The sequence below is a fragment of the Anastrepha obliqua genome, chromosome 6, assembly GCF_027943255.1.
Source record: "Anastrepha obliqua isolate idAnaObli1 chromosome 6, idAnaObli1_1.0, whole genome shotgun sequence".
NCBI classification, from domain to species: Eukaryota; Metazoa; Arthropoda; class Insecta; order Diptera; family Tephritidae; genus Anastrepha; species Anastrepha obliqua.
The window spans coordinates 20,945,340-20,965,635 of NC_072897.1; the positions used below are offsets into that span (position 1 = coordinate 20,945,340).

The following is a 20,296-nucleotide window of genomic DNA, read 5'->3' on the forward strand; positions in this document are numbered from 1 at the left end:
ATATATACCTTATTTAATACTTCTTTACGAACAATTTGGCATAAAATGTAACTCATTTGATAGGGGAACTTCGGGGAACTTTGTTTTCAAAGTAAGTCATGTATGAATAAAAAACAGATTTTGTTGATTAAATGTTAAAAAAAAAAACTTATTCAACATAAATACACATGGTTTCAATTATAAATTATTTTTTGATATCCATAAAGAAAAGTTATGGACGATAATAACATCTTGAGTGGTATTTTTCACAACAACTTATTGATAAACATTGTTTGAAAGTGTTAAAAATCGAACTAAAACTTTGACTTTGAACTGTTACATAAAAGAAACTAATTGATAAAAACTAATGAAACTTCATAATTTGGTGTAAAAAATTACTCAAAATAAGATGATGTTATAAATTTCCTGTTTAAATTAAGTCGAAAATTTTTATTTTTGGCCACTCACTCGGGTCTTCTGGCCCAGTGTGGCGCAGGCGTAGCGGCCATCATTCTAGTTGCCATAGCGCTGAACAGTCGCGGCGGCGCCGAACAGTTTCAACTATTGTACTGTACAACAAAAACTCATCATCAAAAAATTCATTGATAAATTTGAGCTCATAGTTATAAGAGCAAGTACTTTCATTCATAAAACGAGCCGCCCATATGCCAATTTTCTCGACAATTCGAAAATAGTCAATATTGGAATATTTCGCGTAGAATTATTTGCCAATATTTGGTAAATCTTGAATTTTTGTCAAGTCGAGTGGCCGCGGCTTCGTACATATGTATGCATCAATATATGTACGAAAATATGTGTATATGTACAATGCTGTGCCTATGAATGTGCGCTGCGCCTAGATTTCTTGAGAAGTTTTACATGGCTAGTGAGCATACATACACACAGCATATACATACCCTACAAGACAGCTGACTATCATATAAGCACTCATATTATCATCATCACTATCCTCATCCAACTACACATTTTTGTTCTAGCCATGGGAAATTTCTGATAGTTTCCCCTTGTCGGTGTGACATTCTATCTCTCTTTTACCAATAGCTATTTCTTATAACTGAAAAATATATCTGCCCTGCTCTAAAGGCATACTAAACTCCTCATTGTTGTCATCACAAACTCATCAGCACAAATGGCCTAAACTCCTCATTGTTGTCATCATAAACTCATCAGCACAAATGGCCTAAACTCCTCATTGTTGTCATCATAAACTCATCAGCAAAATTACATTTATAGTATTATATTCATTTATTGTTCACAAACTAAGTATTTTAAAATTTTAGATTATATATTTACATATTTAAATTTATTCTAATAATATATATTTTTTTTTCATTTCTTGTTTACAAACTAAGAATTTACATATTTACAGATTTAAAGATTTTACATATTTACAGGTGTAAAGATTTTACATATTTACAGATTGTGTACGTTAAAGCTTATTAAATAGTCGCCATATAAATCCCCAAACAACTTTACAAATTCTTTCAAAATTTCATTTGCGATATTCAATTCTACCTTATAAGACTTTTCACAAGAAAGAAGTCGAATTCCAGCATGCAATAAAGTAAAATGGTTGTCTAAATTCCATAGACTTCCAATTGCCTATTTCATTAAGATTCCTGGATATTCTGCAAAACTCCGAAGGAAGGAATGTATAATCTTCTGAAAAAAAGAAAATTTTTATTATTTCTATATTATTATTATTTTTATGTTATTATATTTATTATTTTTACTTTTTATGAAAATATTATTTTATCGCACTTTTCAGTATTTTCAACAAAATATCACAATTTCTTCAGAGCAGCCACAAAACTGCAACTTCACACGTTGTTGTTGAAGCAGCATAAGCATTATCCATACATATACGGAGAATACTGCTGAAGTGACAGTCCATGGCCGGATATAAATCCGGTAACGTAGAACGTTAAAAATGCTTATTTTACCAAAATGCTTATGAAACCACGATAGAATCACATTTGGTTAGAATTTGAATATGCATACCTGATTTACACTCGATTTATTCACAATCCACTCTTCACTGCGGCAATATTTTAAATAATATCACAATAAGTACAACCGCCTTCCAGGAGGAAATTTTCTACAATTATGGATAACTAGATGGGTTTTTTGTTTGAAAGCGCGCCTAGAAATTCCTTTCAATACTTCTAAGTATTGCCAATTCCTGGGAACAACTAATAGTCGGAATGGCGAGCTGCAAGAAATAGAGCACAAAAAATAATTGACGAAAACAGTTCGTTTTAACGTTAAAGGAAAAATTTCGCGATTTAAATGTAATACATATAATTAATTGTTTTAAAATATTATATAATATGTTTTTTGGGTTATAATATAATTTTTATGAGACCACTGTCAAAATCAATCACACTTTCCTGAATACATTTTGAATACATGTAATTCTATTGAAAACTGAGTGTTGGTTTTTGTATGTAAATATGTATGTTTTTTTAATTTTTTGCTTATTTATGTATTTTATACTGAGTGTGCTTATTTTTTTATACTTATATGTATCTACATCAATGAAAATAAGGAAACTGTAAATTCCCAATTTTTGTTCTAAAAATACCCAATCAATATTTCTCCCGTTGTGGCATTACTGACGAATAGTATAAAAAAGGAGCATTTCAACAGCGCTTTCACGAAAAAAAAAGTTTCACATTTAGTTATCTCTTTTGCTCATTCGACAATTTTCAATTTGTCAATGCGCATGTATTAGAGACTAATAAAATATTTGTCAATGTGTTGGAATTTTTGGCGAAAGTACTCAGCACTGTGTTGTAGGGTATGCGCAAATGTAATGAAGCGTTTTCTATAGAGGATTTTGATTCAGTTGAAGGGATTCAACAAAGTTTTACAGACACCAGACAGACAGACATAACATATGTACATATATAATTTTGGATGATTTGGAAAAATTCAAATATATAGGTCATCATAAAAAGCTACCTAACATTCTTTGCTTCTAATCACCAACAAATTCTTATGGACTGCTGCTAAATTTACATAATTCAGCCCCTTACTGTTAACTTTTGGTGAAAAATGTGGCTGTGGTGTACCTCGCGCGCAAAACGAGTACCCCTGAAAATTCCATACACACGTTCCTGTCATTCTCTGTTCTCTGGATTAATACATTTAGGAATGACAACGCCCAATCGCTTAATGCACGACGCATTTAATCTAGAGTTGAGACGCGAAACCCAATATGATTCCGAGGCATTAAAAGACACTGTTCCTAGAAACGTTCCCCTTTTAAAAGAGCAACAAAAATATGCCTACGATACGCTAACGAAAGTAGTGAACGATGCAACTGGCAGTTTTTTTCTTAGATGCTCCCGGTGGGACTGAGAAATCGTTTTTATTATCATAAATTTTAGCAACAATTCGATGGCAAAATGATATCGCACTTGCACTTGCTTCGTCAGGTATTGCAGTTAGGTTGTTGAAAGGTGGTCGAACAGCTCATTCCAAACTCAAGTCGTTGAACTTGCAAATAAATGAAACACCAACTTGCAAACTTGATTTTCACCAAGCAATACTAGCCGACGAGCTTAACGCATGTTTAAAGTCACCCATTTCATAGAAATAATTTGAAACGATCAAATTAAATATGAACATGCGAGTTGAATTGCAGAACGAACATTTGCTCGATATTAGTAATGGCAAAATACCAATTGACTCTACTGAAACACTTTGGCTCAAAATTACAAAAATCATGTATGGTTGAGAGAAAGATTTATGTGCAGGTATATTGGCTGCAAACAGCTTTAATGTCAACGAAATGAGTTTTGAAATTCAAAATAACATAGCTGGCGAATTGATGACAAGAAAATCAAATGATTCCGTTACTAACCAAGATGATGTTGTCAAATATCCAACGGATTTCTTAAATTCGCTTGAATTGCCTGGGTTACCACCTTATAATCTGCAATTAAAAATCCGATAGGTAATCATTATGTTGTGAAATATAAACCAGACACGTCTTTCTCATGAAATCCGACTTGCAGGGAAGAAATTATAGAGCAACGTCATCGAAACCACAATTTTGAACGGGAAGTGGAAAGGCGAAGACGGTTTGATTCCGCGCATTCATCAGATTCCGATCGACATCGAATTCGGCTTCAAGCGGTTACAATTTGCAGTGCGGTTAGCATATGCAGTCCCGATAAATAAATCTAAAGGGCAATCGTGTTTGTGGTATCAATCTTGAAAATCCATGTTTTTCACATTTCACAATTATATGCCTCCTGTCTCCGTGTCAGAACACCAACAAAACTATTTACATACACATCAAAAAACAAAACTAAGAATATTTAGTATGAAGCATTAGAATAATAAACACTTTGTTTTTATTTTTTAATTAGTTAAATCAATTCGAATTCAATATTCATAGTTAAAAGTTTTAGATTCACAGGATTCACGGATCAGCTAGTTGTTCAAATAAGTTTGAACCACTGTAAGGCCGTTGAAGACCTACCATAACAAACATTCCAATAAAGCAGATATTGCTATTACAAATGTAGGGCTCAGGAAAGATGCGAAAATAACAGCACATGGGCCTCCGACAGCAATGAATGCGCTGCTATCTGGCTTTCCGGAGGTTTCGCTTCCCAGTCTGACAATAGTCCAGTACAAGCAGCTCATTGAAAATACTGTACTAGCTAGTGGAAAAATCGCCTATACTCATAGCAGGTGACTTTACCACCTGGGCAACAGAATGGGGCAGCCGGCGTACAAGTAAAATACGAGCTTTACGACAATTTACTATTGTACTTATTGTACTATTGTATAGCGGATCAACTTATGTATACCTACCGAAGGATAGGAATGGGTTCGGTCACAGGTATTACACTGGAAAATAGATCCCTTACTCAATAGATCGAATGGATAGTAAACTAGGGCCACACCCACAGTGCCCACTAGGCTATCGTAACGGACATTTGCAAAAAGGAGGCTCAAGTTCACATTGCCTCCGCGCTCGACGTAAGATGCAGGAAGACCCGATCACGCCGAAAATGGTCACAGTTGTTAGAATCAACAAACAAAAAAGTTTGAAGAAATTTTGTGGAGAAGCTGATATCTACCCCTGGGGCACAGCTTATCAAAACAAAAAGCGTACAAACACCTCAAGTTACCTGCAAAGCGAGGTTATACAATATTCTTACTTTTTATTTTAAAATAACTGAAAACCTACTGCCGCACGGCATACAGTACGAAGCAGATGATATCCATCGAGTTACCTAACAAGAATTCTAAGCAGCGTGTAATGTTGTAAAATTAAGACCAAGAAAGCTCCAAGTTCGGTTGACATACCAAATAGAGCCCTGAAAGTAGCGATTTAAAAACGCCAAGACATATTTTTGGGAGTTTTTCAAACGTGCATCAACGAAGCCACTTTCCTAAAAAAATGGAAAACTCAAACCCTTGCACTTTTACCTGGGTTAGGTTAGGTTGGTATGATTGCCCAGGGAATGGGCACACTTGGACGAAGAAAGATTCGTCCTTTGTGATACCATTATGAAGGGGGTGACGCGAGAGAGAAATACCGATGGGATACAGGGAGAGAGCGGGGAGAGGTGGTGCTGGGATGGTTAGGAGCGTGCGGATTACGAACGATGACTATGTTTGCGTCGACCGCTTAATGCTGCTGATGAAATTCATCAGATTTTTAATGTCAGCGCCAGTTATATCAGCAGGCGTGGCAAAGAAGTAGGTGCCAAGATGCCTAGATCTTAGTCCCGCCAGAGCAGGGCAGCTAAGGATAAGGTGCTGAGATGATTCAACCTCATTCTCCATACATCCAGCGCAAAAAGGACTCGAGGTGATTCCAAGTCTAACAGCATGCACTCCTCGCGCATTGTGTCCTGCGAGAGAACATGAATTTTTATAAAGTTTAATATAAAAAGCTATAACTTTGTTCCTTTTTTAAATTTTGTCAATATTTGGATTAAATATGACTTTTGTATTTCATTCATGTAAATAAAACAAAATTTTGTTATAACTTAGGTTGTTTGAAGGAATCGATTGGGGGGAAATTGAAAACGTGTCCGGTGTATACTTACTTCTATTACTAACTATACGTAAATGTTGAAACTGAGCGATTGATATTTATCAGATTGAAGCAAGCGAAACTACGTTCTGAAGATTACATTCATCTTCGGGATGCCATCAATGCTGATGGTAATGCACAGAATCTTGGTAGAACAACTATTCTTACAGCAACATACGTAGTAAATCCGCGGCATATGAATGAATACGTTCAGGATACTATATCGTATGTACGTCATTATGGTCCACCATATTTGTTTATAACATTCACATGCACAGTCGACAGAAATTTGACAAGAAATATTTCCTGGCCAATCACCTGTTGATCGTCACGATTTTACCGCAAGAGTGTTCAATGAAATCATATGCTATAAACTTTAATGCCGGCGATCCACTGATGGCAACGGATGGTCAACAATAGCCAAATTAATCAGCTGGACATTAAAATTGATAATCGTTAAGTTGTTCCGTTTTCGCCGCTTACCAACAAAGGATTAACAGAGAACGTTAATGATAGAGAATTCTCACGAGCTACGAATAGTGTGAATTGTCAAAAATGAAGTCTAACCGCCGCCGGGGTGTGGTGAAACTTTTAACAGAGCTGTTTACAGCGATTTCTCCTTTAGCATATTGGCCCTGCACAGTTTTTGGCTTCTGTAGGAAATCAAATTGACGAATAGCCGACGTCATTTTGCAAAGTATTTGCTTGTGCATTTTTATGTTCCCTTGATAAACGAAAATTTATTCAATTTGTATTTTCAAACAAAGATGATGAAAAAAAAAATGATTGAATATTTATTATATGCGCCAACATTTCAAATCAAAGTAACTTTAATATTTTGATTTAATTTAAAAAAATACATTATAAAACGACCTCTCACATTTTGGTATGTGCGTTTTGGTAAATTTAAAACTAAACAAATTTGATGAAAATTTTTACTAATATTTTGAGTCGAAATTAATTCATAGCATACAAGTGTTTTGGTATATCGACATATGTATTTACATTTGAATATGCATTTATTTGTTCCTTTGGCAAACCAAATTTTTTTTCAATTTACATTTCATTACAGTGAATAATAATATACATACATACATTTGTATGTATGCATTTTCTAGACAGTATAAAACTTTAAAATAAATAAAGGAAAACTTCAAAGAAACGTATTTGCATGTATGGGACAACTAAGTTCAATTGCATCTTTATTAAATATAGTGTTGCACGCATATGTATGTACTGAAGCAACCATGACCCACCTCACCCGCATCGCCTTAAATTTTATGCAATAATTAGGGAGTAAATATTCGAATGATCGAATTCCTGCAAATGCTAAAACAATTTCTTCTGCATATGCATCGACGTATTTGCATGTGCGTATATGCACACTTGATGCCCTAACTATGTACGTTCAATTGATCAAATCAAAAAATTCTGTATACAAAACGCTTCATTACCAGGCACACAGGAAGATGGCATATGCAAATATAAATATGTGAATTGAATTCAAGCAAAACAATGCTTATTAATATACACATATGCATGTGCATACAACCGCACACACAGGGCACTCACTTTATTCTTCAAAATGCGTATGCCGTTCAAAGCTAAAATTCTATGCCTAGCGACTACAAGAACGAAATGCAGTCATAGGCGCACACACTGGGCCAGAAGACCCGAGTGAGTGGCCAAAACTCTTTTTTCTTAGGAAAAGGCCATAAAACCGATTAAAACCACGTTTATTATAGTTTTTTAACTCTATGAATGCGAATCTGAAGTCAAAATTAAAAAATTCAAAATGGCGGATCAAAAATGGCGGACATGAATTTTAAAAAATCCGTACTTTTGCTTCAAACTCAGAATCTAGGGGTTTAGAACAATGCACATTACGAATATAATGTCAACTTTGAGAAATTCAAAATGGCGGATCCAAAATGGCGAACATGAATTTTAAAAAATCAGTATTTTTGTTTCAAACTCAGAATCTAGGGGTTTAGACAAAGAAAATATGTCTAGAATTAGCTGTACTCATACACCCAGGATACACTGCGAGGAGGATTCTAGTACGATTTAGTATCCCAATTTTTTTTTTGTAATTTTTGTAAGTTTTAATTTTTTTTTTGTAATTTTTAATTTTTTTTTGTAATTTTTGTAATAATTTTTAATTTTTTTTTGTAATTTTTGTAATTTTCAATTTTTTTTTGTTGTAATTTTTGTAATTTTTAATTTTTTTTAATTTGACTTAATTTTTGAATCTGCATTTAAGCTCAATTTATTCAGAATCAGAAGTTTCTTCTTCTGATAGTTCAAGTTCATCTAGAAGTTTGTGAACGTCATTAGACGCAATCATTTCATGATCGCGTTCGGCCTCTGTTTCATATTCCGATTCATATTCGTCTTCATTTGCACTGGCACTGCTATGATCATTTTCCATATTTTGAGTATCTAACAAAAGTAACTGTTTAACTTCTGCTGAAAGTGGTAAACGTGTTCTGTAGCTCTAGACAACCTGTTCATACTAGACAGTAATGGATCAGAAGTATCTAGTAATCGATTAAAGAGATCCTCTAAGTTTGTTTTCCTATCACATTGTCTACTGTGCCTGAGTCTGAAGTTTCTGTAATCTTTGTTTCTCGATTCAGATGCCTCTTCTCCATATACACCAACTGGTAAAGTACAATGTCTTATTATTTCTCCAGCATGAATCAAGATTTTATGAAGAGTTGCTGGCATTGGATACCAAGGATACAAGGTAACATACAAGCTTGCAGTGGTTAAGCAGAATTCTTCAAATTTTTCTGTGTTGATTGGTAGCTGACAAGAAAGGCAAACTAAAATAATTTTCAAATTATTTACGAACTGGCAATCAATCTTTAAGCATTCAGCAAAAATCTCTGCATTTTGAAATGCCTTACGTGCGGAATTTCCGTCGTTAGTTGTACCAGAACCACCTGCTTTTGGTATATCAACTAATAGTCCCAACTTTTTACGTAGAATTTTTTGAATTTCAGCTTTCCGATCTGCAACAAGTTTTTTATCCTGAGGCGTACTTACCCTCCATTTCTTAATATTAATTCTGTAAGCTATATGCAAACAACATTCATAAAATCGAATCCACGCATGTAATGGGCTAATACCATATTGAAGTGCATTTTTATCTGGAAGGAATACGCTCGTTTTTTTACTAATATTTTTTAGATCATTGAATTGTTTTGGAGTTGCCTTACAGATTGGACAGCAGAGTTAGAGCAGAGCATTATTTGGGGTACTACTGCTGCTCTGAAGTAGTAAATGCAAACATTGAATTAAACTCGATTTTCCCTCGATAGTTTTGGCTCAAACATTAATGGGTCAGAATTATTTGAGATTTCTCTCACACTAATATCGATATTTCAGACATGTTTATGAAAAGGCGCAAAAAGGCGCATATATACCTTATTTAATACTTCTTTACGAACAATTTGGCATAAAATGTAACTCATTTGATAGGGGAACTTCGGGGAACTTTGTTTTCAAAGTAAGTCATGTATGAATAAAAAACAGATTTTGTTGATTAAATGTTAAAAAAAAAAACTTATTCAACATAAATACACATGGTTTCAATTATAAATTATTTTTTGATATCCATAAAGAAAAGTTATGGACGATAATAACATCTTGAGTGGTATTTTTCACAACAACTTATTGATAAACATTGTTTGAAAGTGTTAAAAATCGAACTAAAACTTTGACTTTGAACTGTTACATAAAATAAACTAATTGATAAAAACTAATGAAACTTCATAATTTGGTGTAAAAAATTACTCAAAATAAGATGATGTTATAAATTTCCTGTTTAAATTAAGTCGAAAATTTTTATTTTTGGCCACTCACTCGGGTCTTCTGGCCCAGTGTGGCGCAGGCGTAGCGGCCATCATTCTAGTTGCCATAGCGCTGAACAGTCGCGGCGGCGCCGAACAGTTTCAACTATTGTACTGTACAACAAAAACTCATCATCAAAAAATTCATTGATAAATTTGAGCTCATAGTTATAAGAGCAAGTACTTTCATTCATAAAACGAGCCGCCCATATGCCAATTTTCTCGACAATTCGAAAATAGTCAATATTGGAATATTTCGCGTAGAATTATTTGCCAATATTTGGTAAATCTTGAATTTTTGTCAAGTCGAGTGGCCGCGGCTTCGTACATATGTATGCATCAATATATGTACGAAAATATGTGTATATGTACAATGCTGTGCCTATGAATGTGCGCTGCGCCTAGATTTCTTGAGAAGTTTTACATGGCTAGTGAGCATACATACACACAGCATATACATACCCTACAAGACAGCTGACTATCATATAAGCACTCATATTATCATCATCACTATCCTCATCCAACTACACATTTTTGTTCTAGCCATGGGAAATTTCTGATAGTTTCCCCTTGTCGGTGTGATATTCTATCTCTCTTTTACCAATAGCTATTTCTTATAACTGAAAAATATATCTGCCCTGCTCTAAAGGCATACTAAACTCCTCATTGTTGTCATCACAAACTCATCAGCACAAATGGCCTAAACTCCTCATTGTTGTCATCATAAACTCATCAGCACAAATGGCCTAAACTCCTCATTGTTGTCATCATAAACTCATCAGCAAAATTACATTTATAGTATTATATTCATTTATTGAAGTGAAACTTCTTTTGTCTCGAAGGATGAAACGCTGTGAGGAGTAAAACCATAGCGTTTCATCGATATGTGACGCTACGCCAGCGCCATCTGTTAAAAGCGTGGCGTGGATGAAACGCTGTGAGGAGTAAAACTACGCTAAACTACGTAAAACTCACGCTATGCCAGCGCCATCTGTTAAAAGACTGGCGAAATATGGCAACAATGATTGCAATTTGTCAATATGACATTTGATTGACGGCCGCCGTAGCCGAGTGGGTTGGTGCGTGATCACCATTCGGAATTCACAGAGAGGTCGTTGGTTCGAATCTCGGTGAAAGCAAAATTAATGAAAACATTTTTCTAATAGCGGTCGCCCCTCGGCAGGCAATGGCAAACCTCCGAGAGTATTTCTGCCATGAAAAAAATCTGCTCATAAACATATCATAAAACAAAATGAAATAAATGTATAAAAAAAAAAAAAAAAAATTTTCTTGTGATTCGAACCAAGGATTTCGGATCGGAAGCCCACATTGCTAGCCGCTGGGCTATTGCGCTGTGCTGTCGCCGCAAAATAATGTATCATAAATCTGTTTACCATACCAAAGACCATACACTTTGCGAACGCATTTCGGTGGAAACAGTTGACAGTTCTCCCAAACACAATATTATTAGTAACGCGAGACGCGTCATAGAGTGTGTGTGTAGTTTTGAGCAAATCTTACAAACATATTTTGTTTTGTTGATTGATTTCTGTTAAATATGGCATCAAATCAACAAAAACGGAAACCGAAAACAGGTGCTGAACGGCAACGTGAGTATTTGGAGCGTAAAAAATTAAGAGCTACTGTTGAACACCGTGACAGTGAATCCTCCGGTTGTACGATAAGTGATAATTTGTCATCTGTGCATCAGGATATCGATGAAGAACATTTCTCCGTAAATCGATCAGTCGATGGGCGGTCATTTCATCAGTATCATGGACCTAATTATGTTGTCTGAGTTGCTAGGACAACATGATCATCAAATTCCGATGATTTTAAGTGGCGACTTTAATGTCAATTTTGCAGAAGAGCGATCAAAGACTCTAATAAGTTTCCTCAAAGAAAAATTAAATTTAAATATGGTTAATGATGGTGAAGTACCAACAACAAGATGCGGAACTACCATTGATGCAGTATTTCATCGATACCTTGATAGATTAGAATGTAGATCATTTTTTACGTATTTCAGTTACCATAAAGCCCTTGTTTCATTTTTGGAAAACGAATCCAATAATGATAATGACAATGCCGAGAACCAAATGTAATTGAGTACAATAAATTCATTTCTTTTTATATTAAAATAAATAAATAATTCTGTTTAATAAAATTCCATTCCATGCTGTCCATGACTTCTGCATGCATTATATTGAAATAATAGTTAAATTATTGATTTGTTGATAAAAGAAGTTTCACTTCAATCGTGCGGGTTCCGTGAACTACCACACACTTTCTTTTTTGTTCACAAACTAAGTATTTTAAAATTTTAGATTATATATTTACATATTTAAATTTATTCTAATAATATATATTTTTTTTCATTTCTTGTTTACAAACTAAGAATTTACATATTTACAGATTTAAAGATTTTACATATTTACAGGTGTAAAGATTTTACATATTTACAGATTGTGTACGTTAAAGCTTATTAAATAGTCGCCATATAAATCCCCAAACAACTTTACAAATTCTTTCAAAATTTCATTTGCGATATTCAATTCTACCTTATAAGACTTTTCACAAGAAAGAAGTCGAATTCCAGCATGCAATAAAGTAAAATGGTTGTCTAAATTCCATAGACTTCCAATTGCCTATTTCATTAAGATTCCTGGATATTCTGCAAAACTCCGAAGGAAGGAATGTATAATCTTCTGAAAAAAAGAAAATTTTTATTATTTCTATATTATTATTATTTTTATGTTATTATATTTATTATTTTTACTTTTTATGAAAATATTATTTTATCGCACTTTTCAGTATTTTCAACAAAATATCACAATTTCTTCAGAGCAGCCACAAAACTGCAACTTCACACGTTGTTGTTGAAGCAGCATAAGCATTATCCATACATATACGGAGAATACTGCTGAAGTGACAGTCCATGGCCGGATATAAATCCGGTAACGTAGAACGTTAAAAATGCTTATTTTACCAAAATGCTTATGAAACCACGATAGAATCACATTTGGTTAGAATTTGAATATGCATACCTGATTTACACTCGATTTATTCACAATCCACTTTTCACTGCGGCAATATTTTAAATAATATCACAATAAGTACAACCGCCTTCCAGGAGGAAATTTTCTACAATTATGGATAACTAGATGGGTTTTTTGTTTGAAAGCGCGCCTAGAAATTCCTTTCAATACTTCTAAGTATTGCCAATTCCTGGGAACAACTAATAGTCGGAATGGCGAGCTGCAAGAAATAGAGCACAAAAAATAATTGACGAAAACAGTTCGTTTTAACGTTAAAGGAAAAATTTCGCGATTTAAATGTAATACATATAATTAATTGTTTTAAAATATTATATAATATGTTTTTTGTTATGGTTTTGTTATGGTTGGTTATAATATAATTTTTATGAGACCACTGTCAAAATCAATCACACTTTCCTGAATACATTTTGAATACATGTAATTCTATTGAAAACTGAGTGTTGGTTTTTGTATGTAAATATGTATGTTTTTTTAATTTTTTGCTTATTTATGTATTTTATACTGAGTGTGCTTATTTTTTTATACTTATATGTATCTACATCAATGAAAATAAGGAAACTCTAAATTCCCAATTTTTGTTCTAAAAATACCCAATCAATATTTCTCCCGTTGTGGCATTACTGACGAATAGTATAAAAAAGGAGCATTTCAACAGCGCTTTCACGAAAAAAAGAGTTTCACATTTAGTTATCTCTTTTGCTCATTCGACAATTTTCAATTTGTCAATGCGCATGTATTAGAGACTAATAAAATATTTGTCAATGTGTTGGAATTTTTGGCGAAAGTACTCAGCACTGTGTTGTAGGGTATGCGCAAATGTAATGAAGCGTTTTCTATAGAGGATTTTGATTCAGTTGAAGGGATTCAACAAAGTTTTACAGACACCAGACAGACAGACATAACATATGTACATATATAATTTTGGATGATTTGGAAAAATTCAAATATATAGGTCATCATAAAAAGCTAACTTACATTCTTTGCTTCTAATCACCAACAAATTCTTATCGACTGCTGCTAAATTTACATAATTCAGCCCCTTACTGTTAACTTTTGGTGAAAAATGTGGCTGTGGTGTACCTCGCGCGCAAAACGAGTACCCCTGAAAATTCCATACACACGTTCCTGTCATTCTCTGTTCTCTGGATTAATACATTTAGGAATGACAACGCCCAATCGCTTAATGCACGACGCATTTAATCTAGAGTTGAGACGCGAAACCCAATATGATTCCGAGGCATTAAAAGACACTGTTCCTAGAAACGTTCCCCTTTTAAAAGAGCAACAAAAATATGCCTACGATACGCTAACGAAAGTAGTGAACGATGCAACTGGCAGTTTTTTTCTTAGATGCTCCCGGTGGGACTGAGAAATCGTTTTTATTATCATAAATTTTAGCAACAATTCGATGGCAAAATGATATCGCACTTGCACTTGCTTCGTCAGGTATTGCAGTTAGGTTGTTGAAAGGTGGTCGAACAGCTCATTCCAAACTCAAGTCGTTGAACTTGCAAATAAATGAAACACCAACTTGCAAACTTGATTTTCACCAAGCAATACTAGCCGACGAGCTTAACGCATGTTTAAAGTCACCCATTTCATAGAAATAATTTGAAACGATCAAATTAAATATGAACATGCGAGTTGAATTGCAGAACGAACATTTGCTCGATATTAGTAATGGCAAAATACCAATTGACTCTACTGAAACACTTTGGCTCAAAATTACAAAAATCATGTATGGTTGAGAGAAAGATTTATGTGCAGGTATATTGGCTGCAAACAGCTTTAATGTCAACGAAATGAGTTTTGAAATTCAAAATAACATAGCTGGCGAATTGATGACAAGAAAATCAAATGATTCCGTTACTAACCAAGATGATGTTGTCAAATATCCAACGGATTTCTTAAATTCGCTTGAATTGCCTGGGTTACCACCTTATAATCTGCAATTAAAAATCCGATAGGTAATCATTATGTTGTGAAATATAAACCAGACACGTCTTTCTCATGAAATCCGACTTGCAGGGAAGAAATTATAGAGCAACGTCATCGAAACCACAATTTTGAACGGGAAGTGGAAAGGCGAAGACGGTTTGATTCCGCGCATTCATCAGATTCCGATCGACATCGAATTCGGCTTCAAGCGGTTACAATTTGCAGTGCGGTTAGCATATGCAGTCCCGATAAATAAATCTAAAGGGCAATCGTGTTTGTGGCATCAATCTTGAAAATCCATGTTTTTCACATTTCACAATTATATGCCTCCTGTCTCCGTGTCAGAACACCAACAAAACTATTTACATACACATCAAAAAACAAAACTAAGAATATTTAGTATGAAGCATTAGAATAATAAACACTTTGTTTTTATTTTTTAATTAGTTAAATCAATTCGAATTCAATATTCATAGTTAAAAGTTTTAGATTCACAGGATTCACGGATCAGCTAGTTGTTCAAATAAGTTTGAACCACTGTAAGGCCGTTGAAGACCTACCATAACAAACATTCCAATAAAGCAGATATTGCTATTACAAATGTAGGGCTCAGGAAAGATGCGAAAATAACAGCACATGGGCCTCCGACAGCAATGAATGCGCTGCTATCTGGCTTTCCGGAGGTTTCGCTTCCCAGTCTGACAATAGTCCAGTACAAGCAGCTCATTGAAAATACTGTACTAGAAGCTAGTGGAAAATCGCCTATACTCATAGCAGGTGACTACCACCTGGGCAACAGAATGGGGCAGCCGGCGTACAAGTAAAATACGAGCTTTACGACAATTTACTATTGTACTTATTGTACTATTGTATAGCGGATCAACTTATGTATACCTACCGAAGGATAGGAATGGGTTCGGTCACAGGTATTACACTGGAAAATAGATCCCTTACTCAAAAGATCGAATGGATAGTAAACTAGGGCCACACCCACAGTGCCCACTAGGCTATCGTAACGGACATTTGCAAAAAGGAGGCTCAAGTTCACATTGCCTCCGCGCTCGACGTAAGATGCAGGAAGACCCGATCACGCCGAAAATGGTCACAGTTGTTAGAATCAACAAACAAAAAAGTTTGAAGAAAGTTTGTGGAGAAGCTGATATCTACCCCTGGGGCACAGCTTATCAAAACAAAAAGCGTACAAACACCTCAAGTTACCTGCAAAGCGAGGTTATACAATATTCTTACTTTTTATTTTAAAATAACTGAAAACCTACTGCCGCACGGCATACAGTACGAAGCAGATGATATCCATCGAGTTACCTAACAAGAATTCTAAGCAGCGTGTAATGTTGTAAAATTAAGACCAAGAAAGCTCCAAGTTCGGTTGACATACCAAATAGAGCCCTGAAAGTAGCGATTTAAAAACGCCAAGACATATTTTTGGGAGTTTTTCAAACGTGCATCAACGAAGCCACTTTCCTAAAAAAATGGAAAACTCAAACCCTTGCACTTTTACCTGGGTTAGGTTAGGTTGGTATGGTTGCCCAGGGAATGGGCACACTTGGACGAAGAAAGATTCGTCCTTTGTGATACCATTATGAAGGGGGTGACGCGAGAGAGAAATACCGATGGGATGCAGGGAGAGAGCGGGGAGAGGTGGTGCTGGGATGGTTAGGAGCGTGCGGATTACGAACGATGACTATGTTTGCGTCGACCGCTTAATGCTGCTGATGAAATTCATCAGATTTTTAATGTCAGCGCCAGTTATATCAGCAGGCGTGGCAAAGAAGTAGGTGCCAAGATGCCTAGATCTTAGTCCCGCCAGAGCAGAGCAGCTAAGGATAAGGTGCTGAGATGATTCAACCTCATTCTCCATACATCCAGCGCAAAAAGGACTCGAGGTGATTCCAAGTCTAACAGCATGCACTCCTCGCGCATTGTGTCCTGCGAGAGAACCCACTTGATTAGAGAGCTCATATTTTGTCTGCCTCAGAAGCTCGCCCAAGCGCCTCTGGTCCACACGTGGCCAGAAGGATTTCGCGACCTAACACGTTTGTGTACTTGCCCAGCGCTCGCTTAGTTGGTGCGATGGCCATCTTTCCTTGACCAATTCCGAATGCACCGTCATAGACCCAAAAGCCCCTATTTGCCGCTTAGCTGTCGAAGTAAATATTTACATTCTTGACCGTTAGTACGCATTTGAGCAGCCAATCAGCTGCCTCCTTGATTGCGGCTAATTCTGCCTGGAACACACTGCAGTGATCTGGTAACCTGAATTTGAGTCTGATGGGGAGCTCCTCGTAAAAGACTCCTCTGCCAACCTTTCCTTCCATCTTCGATCCATCCGTGAACAAGTTCACCAGGTCCCCAAGTGTAGGCCTCCGGCCACTCTTCCCTTAACGCAATACAAGTGTAGAAGGATCCGGTTGGACTAAACGAGGGTATACACTGATCCGTTGACAGAGGGACGAACTCGAAGTTTCTGAGGATGCTTGAGTGCCCATAAGTGAGATTGAGCTTATAGCTTCAGCCCCTCAGTCTGATTGCGGTACGCGTAGCGGCAATTCTGCCTGCGATGTCTACGGGTACCACATTTAACATTGCGTTGAGCGCCAGAATAGGAGTCCTTCGAAGTGCCGCACTGATTCCAGTGAGTGCCGACCTCTGAACTCTCTACAGCTTCTTCACCAATGTCGTCTTCTCTAGTGAGTTCCACCAGACTATGAGTCCATATAGCAAGGTAGGCTTTACAATAGTATTATATAGCCAGAAAACAACTGTAGGCGAAAGGCCCCATCTTTTACCAATTGCATCCATACAAGGCGATTGTTGCCTTCCTCACTCTTTCCTCAATATTGGGCTTCCATGTAAGCTTGCTGTCAAGGATAATACCTAGGTACTTTACCTTGTCAGAAAGCACCAGAGGAGCGCCTCCTAGTGAGGGAAGTTGAGCTCTGGGTATTTTATGTTTCCTCGTAAATAGGACGAGCTCCGTCTTAAGAGGATTCCCGACAGGCCGCAATCCGTTGCCCATCTAACAACAACGTTAAGATATCCCTGCATCAGGTTGTACAGAGTATCCACAAATTTTCCTCTAACGATTAATGCGACGTCATCCGCGTAGGCAACAACCCTGCAGCCCCCTTTCACCAGCTCCTCCAGCAAGTCATTTACGACAACAACCCAGAGGAAAGGCGATACAACACCACCTTGCGGAGTGCCCCTACTCACCTGCCGGTGGATGGATAGATAATTCTGATTTTATAGATAAATCTGATCAAGTCGGTTTCGACCCCAGTTTACCCAGAGACCTGGTGATTGCCTCCAGGAGGACGTTGTTAAAAGCCCCCTCGATGTCGAGGAAGGCGTCCAACGCAAGCTCCTTCTGAGAAAGAGACTCCTCAATCTCTTTCACAATTGTGTGCAGAGCAGATTCCACCGATCTGCCCTTGCAATAAGTATGTTGGGTATGCGACAACCGACCCCGAGGAATTTCGCTTCTTATGTGCAGGTCAAGCAGTCTCTCAAGGGTTTTTAGCAAAAAAGATGAGAGACTGATTGGCCTGAAGTCCTTAGGGGAGACATGCGAGCACTTGTCTGCCTTGGGTATAAAGACAACCTCACGGCCCTCCATGATCTCGCTATATAACCCCTGGGTACGCAGCTCGCATAGATAGGGCTCAACCAAGGGCATGATACCTCCACTGATTTTTGCAGTTGTGCAGGAATGATGCCGTCAGGACCAGGCGACTTGAAGGGTCTAAAGGATTCAATGGCCCAAGACAGGCGGCGCTTATCCAGCAACCAGCCCCGATCTCGAGTGCAGGTTGAACTGCTTTCCAGGCCGGTGCTGCTAGGTGCTGGGCTCGTCGGAAAATGGAGAAGTAACTTTAGTGACTTCTCGCTGCTCATCGCCCAGCGTCCCAATTCGTCTTTTAAGTACCCCAAGGGAGCGGAACTCTTCGTGAGTACTCGTCTAAATCTGGAAGACTCATGGCAGCCCTCTACGCTCTCGCAGAAGCTCCTCCAAGAGTCCCTCTTAGCTTTCCTAATTTGAACTTATATATTCCTAGCCCTGCCCTTATAAAGCTCCCATTCCGAGGGAGACCTTATTCTTTTAGCCCTATAAAAAAGACGTCTGCATGAGGCCCTAAGCTCAGAGAGCTCCGCTGTCCACCAAGGCGGTTTTCCTTCCTGGGAAAAGCTTTTGTTGGACAAGAAGTTTCCAGGGCATTGTTGCAAGCTGAGGTGAAAGTCTCCACCAGTTTGTCGATCGAATCTTCCGATAGATCTAGATTTCCTCCCGGTGCTTTGGGGAGAAGGTTCAGTAAATTTCTGTAGTATGCACCCCAGTCCGTCCTCCTAAGGTTCCTGTAGGGGGATCTTATTGGACGGGCTTCAGGGATAGAGAACTGAATATACCTATGGTCCGAGAAGGATTTTCTCTCATTGCCCTCATAAAAAATGCGGAGCTAGCGGACACTACCCTCTTCCATTCCTCCCTAGAGATAGCGCCGTCTTCCCACCGCTATCCATTACTCCAAGACTGACCGAGCTCGCCTGTTTTGCGACTTCGCTAAATGATTTTGGCGGGCCATCAGCAATCCTGGGCCTCTTTTCTTGCGGGGTATCCTCTTCCTGGGAGCGTTGCCTCTTAACTCCCGAGTCCGATTGTGGCGCATTCGCTTCCACTCCCCTCCTCTGCTCCCCTGATGACCTTCCTGGCCCACTCTCAGATAACTGAGGGGCAAAAATTTTCGAGGACGCGATTTCGCTCCTCCTATCCTGAGAGAGTTGGTTTTGGGACTCGGTTCCGAGTTCCCGCCATCTTCTGAGGCTTTATGAAGATTTATTGTTTTGTTAGTTGTGTTGTTGTTTTTTGCTGTTGTTTTGTTGTAATTCATTATTGTATTGAGTGGGTCCCCACTCGAAGCTGCTATCCAAACCCGTCCTTAAAGGGTCCCATGGTTGTCTGTGCCGTAGCAGGAAGGACATGCGAGGCCATGTCCCCATAAAGACATGCATTCAGAGCCAGACCGGACACAAAGACGGGAGTCGTCTCAACCGCACCTATACCTCCAACCCAATGGGACGGGGGCAGTCACGTCATTAGCCCACCAGCCATTTCTGCTGAGTTTCACCTCAGCATACTCAGGTGGCAGAATGCCGTGTTTACCAGCACAGGGGTCAAAAAATGTCTAAAAACGTCCAAATCCGAAAGCGGGGGTCGTCATCGTTCAGGAAGGCCGTTGAGGCCGCAGATAATTTAGCGCTACCCAGGGTGCACCACACGGAGGCGATCTGCCCTACACCCCTACTTTTACCTAAGAGTAACAAAGAGCTTGGTGATTAGTAATTGGAGACATTTTTAAGGG

General features: G+C 37.5%; 1 protein-coding gene across 1 annotated transcript in view; it reads left to right on the plus strand.

The window, feature by feature from the left end:
• Window positions 1-8,574: 8,574 nt before the first annotated feature.
• The window catches only part of LOC129250212 (glutamate receptor ionotropic, kainate 1-like), a 53,805-nt gene continuing 42,083 nt past the window's right edge, over window positions 8,575-20,296 (plus strand). The window contains exon 1 of the mRNA XM_054889847.1: window positions 8,575-8,813. The gene's annotated coding sequence lies outside the window, so the exon portion shown is untranslated. The remainder of the gene's footprint in view (window positions 8,814-20,296) is intronic.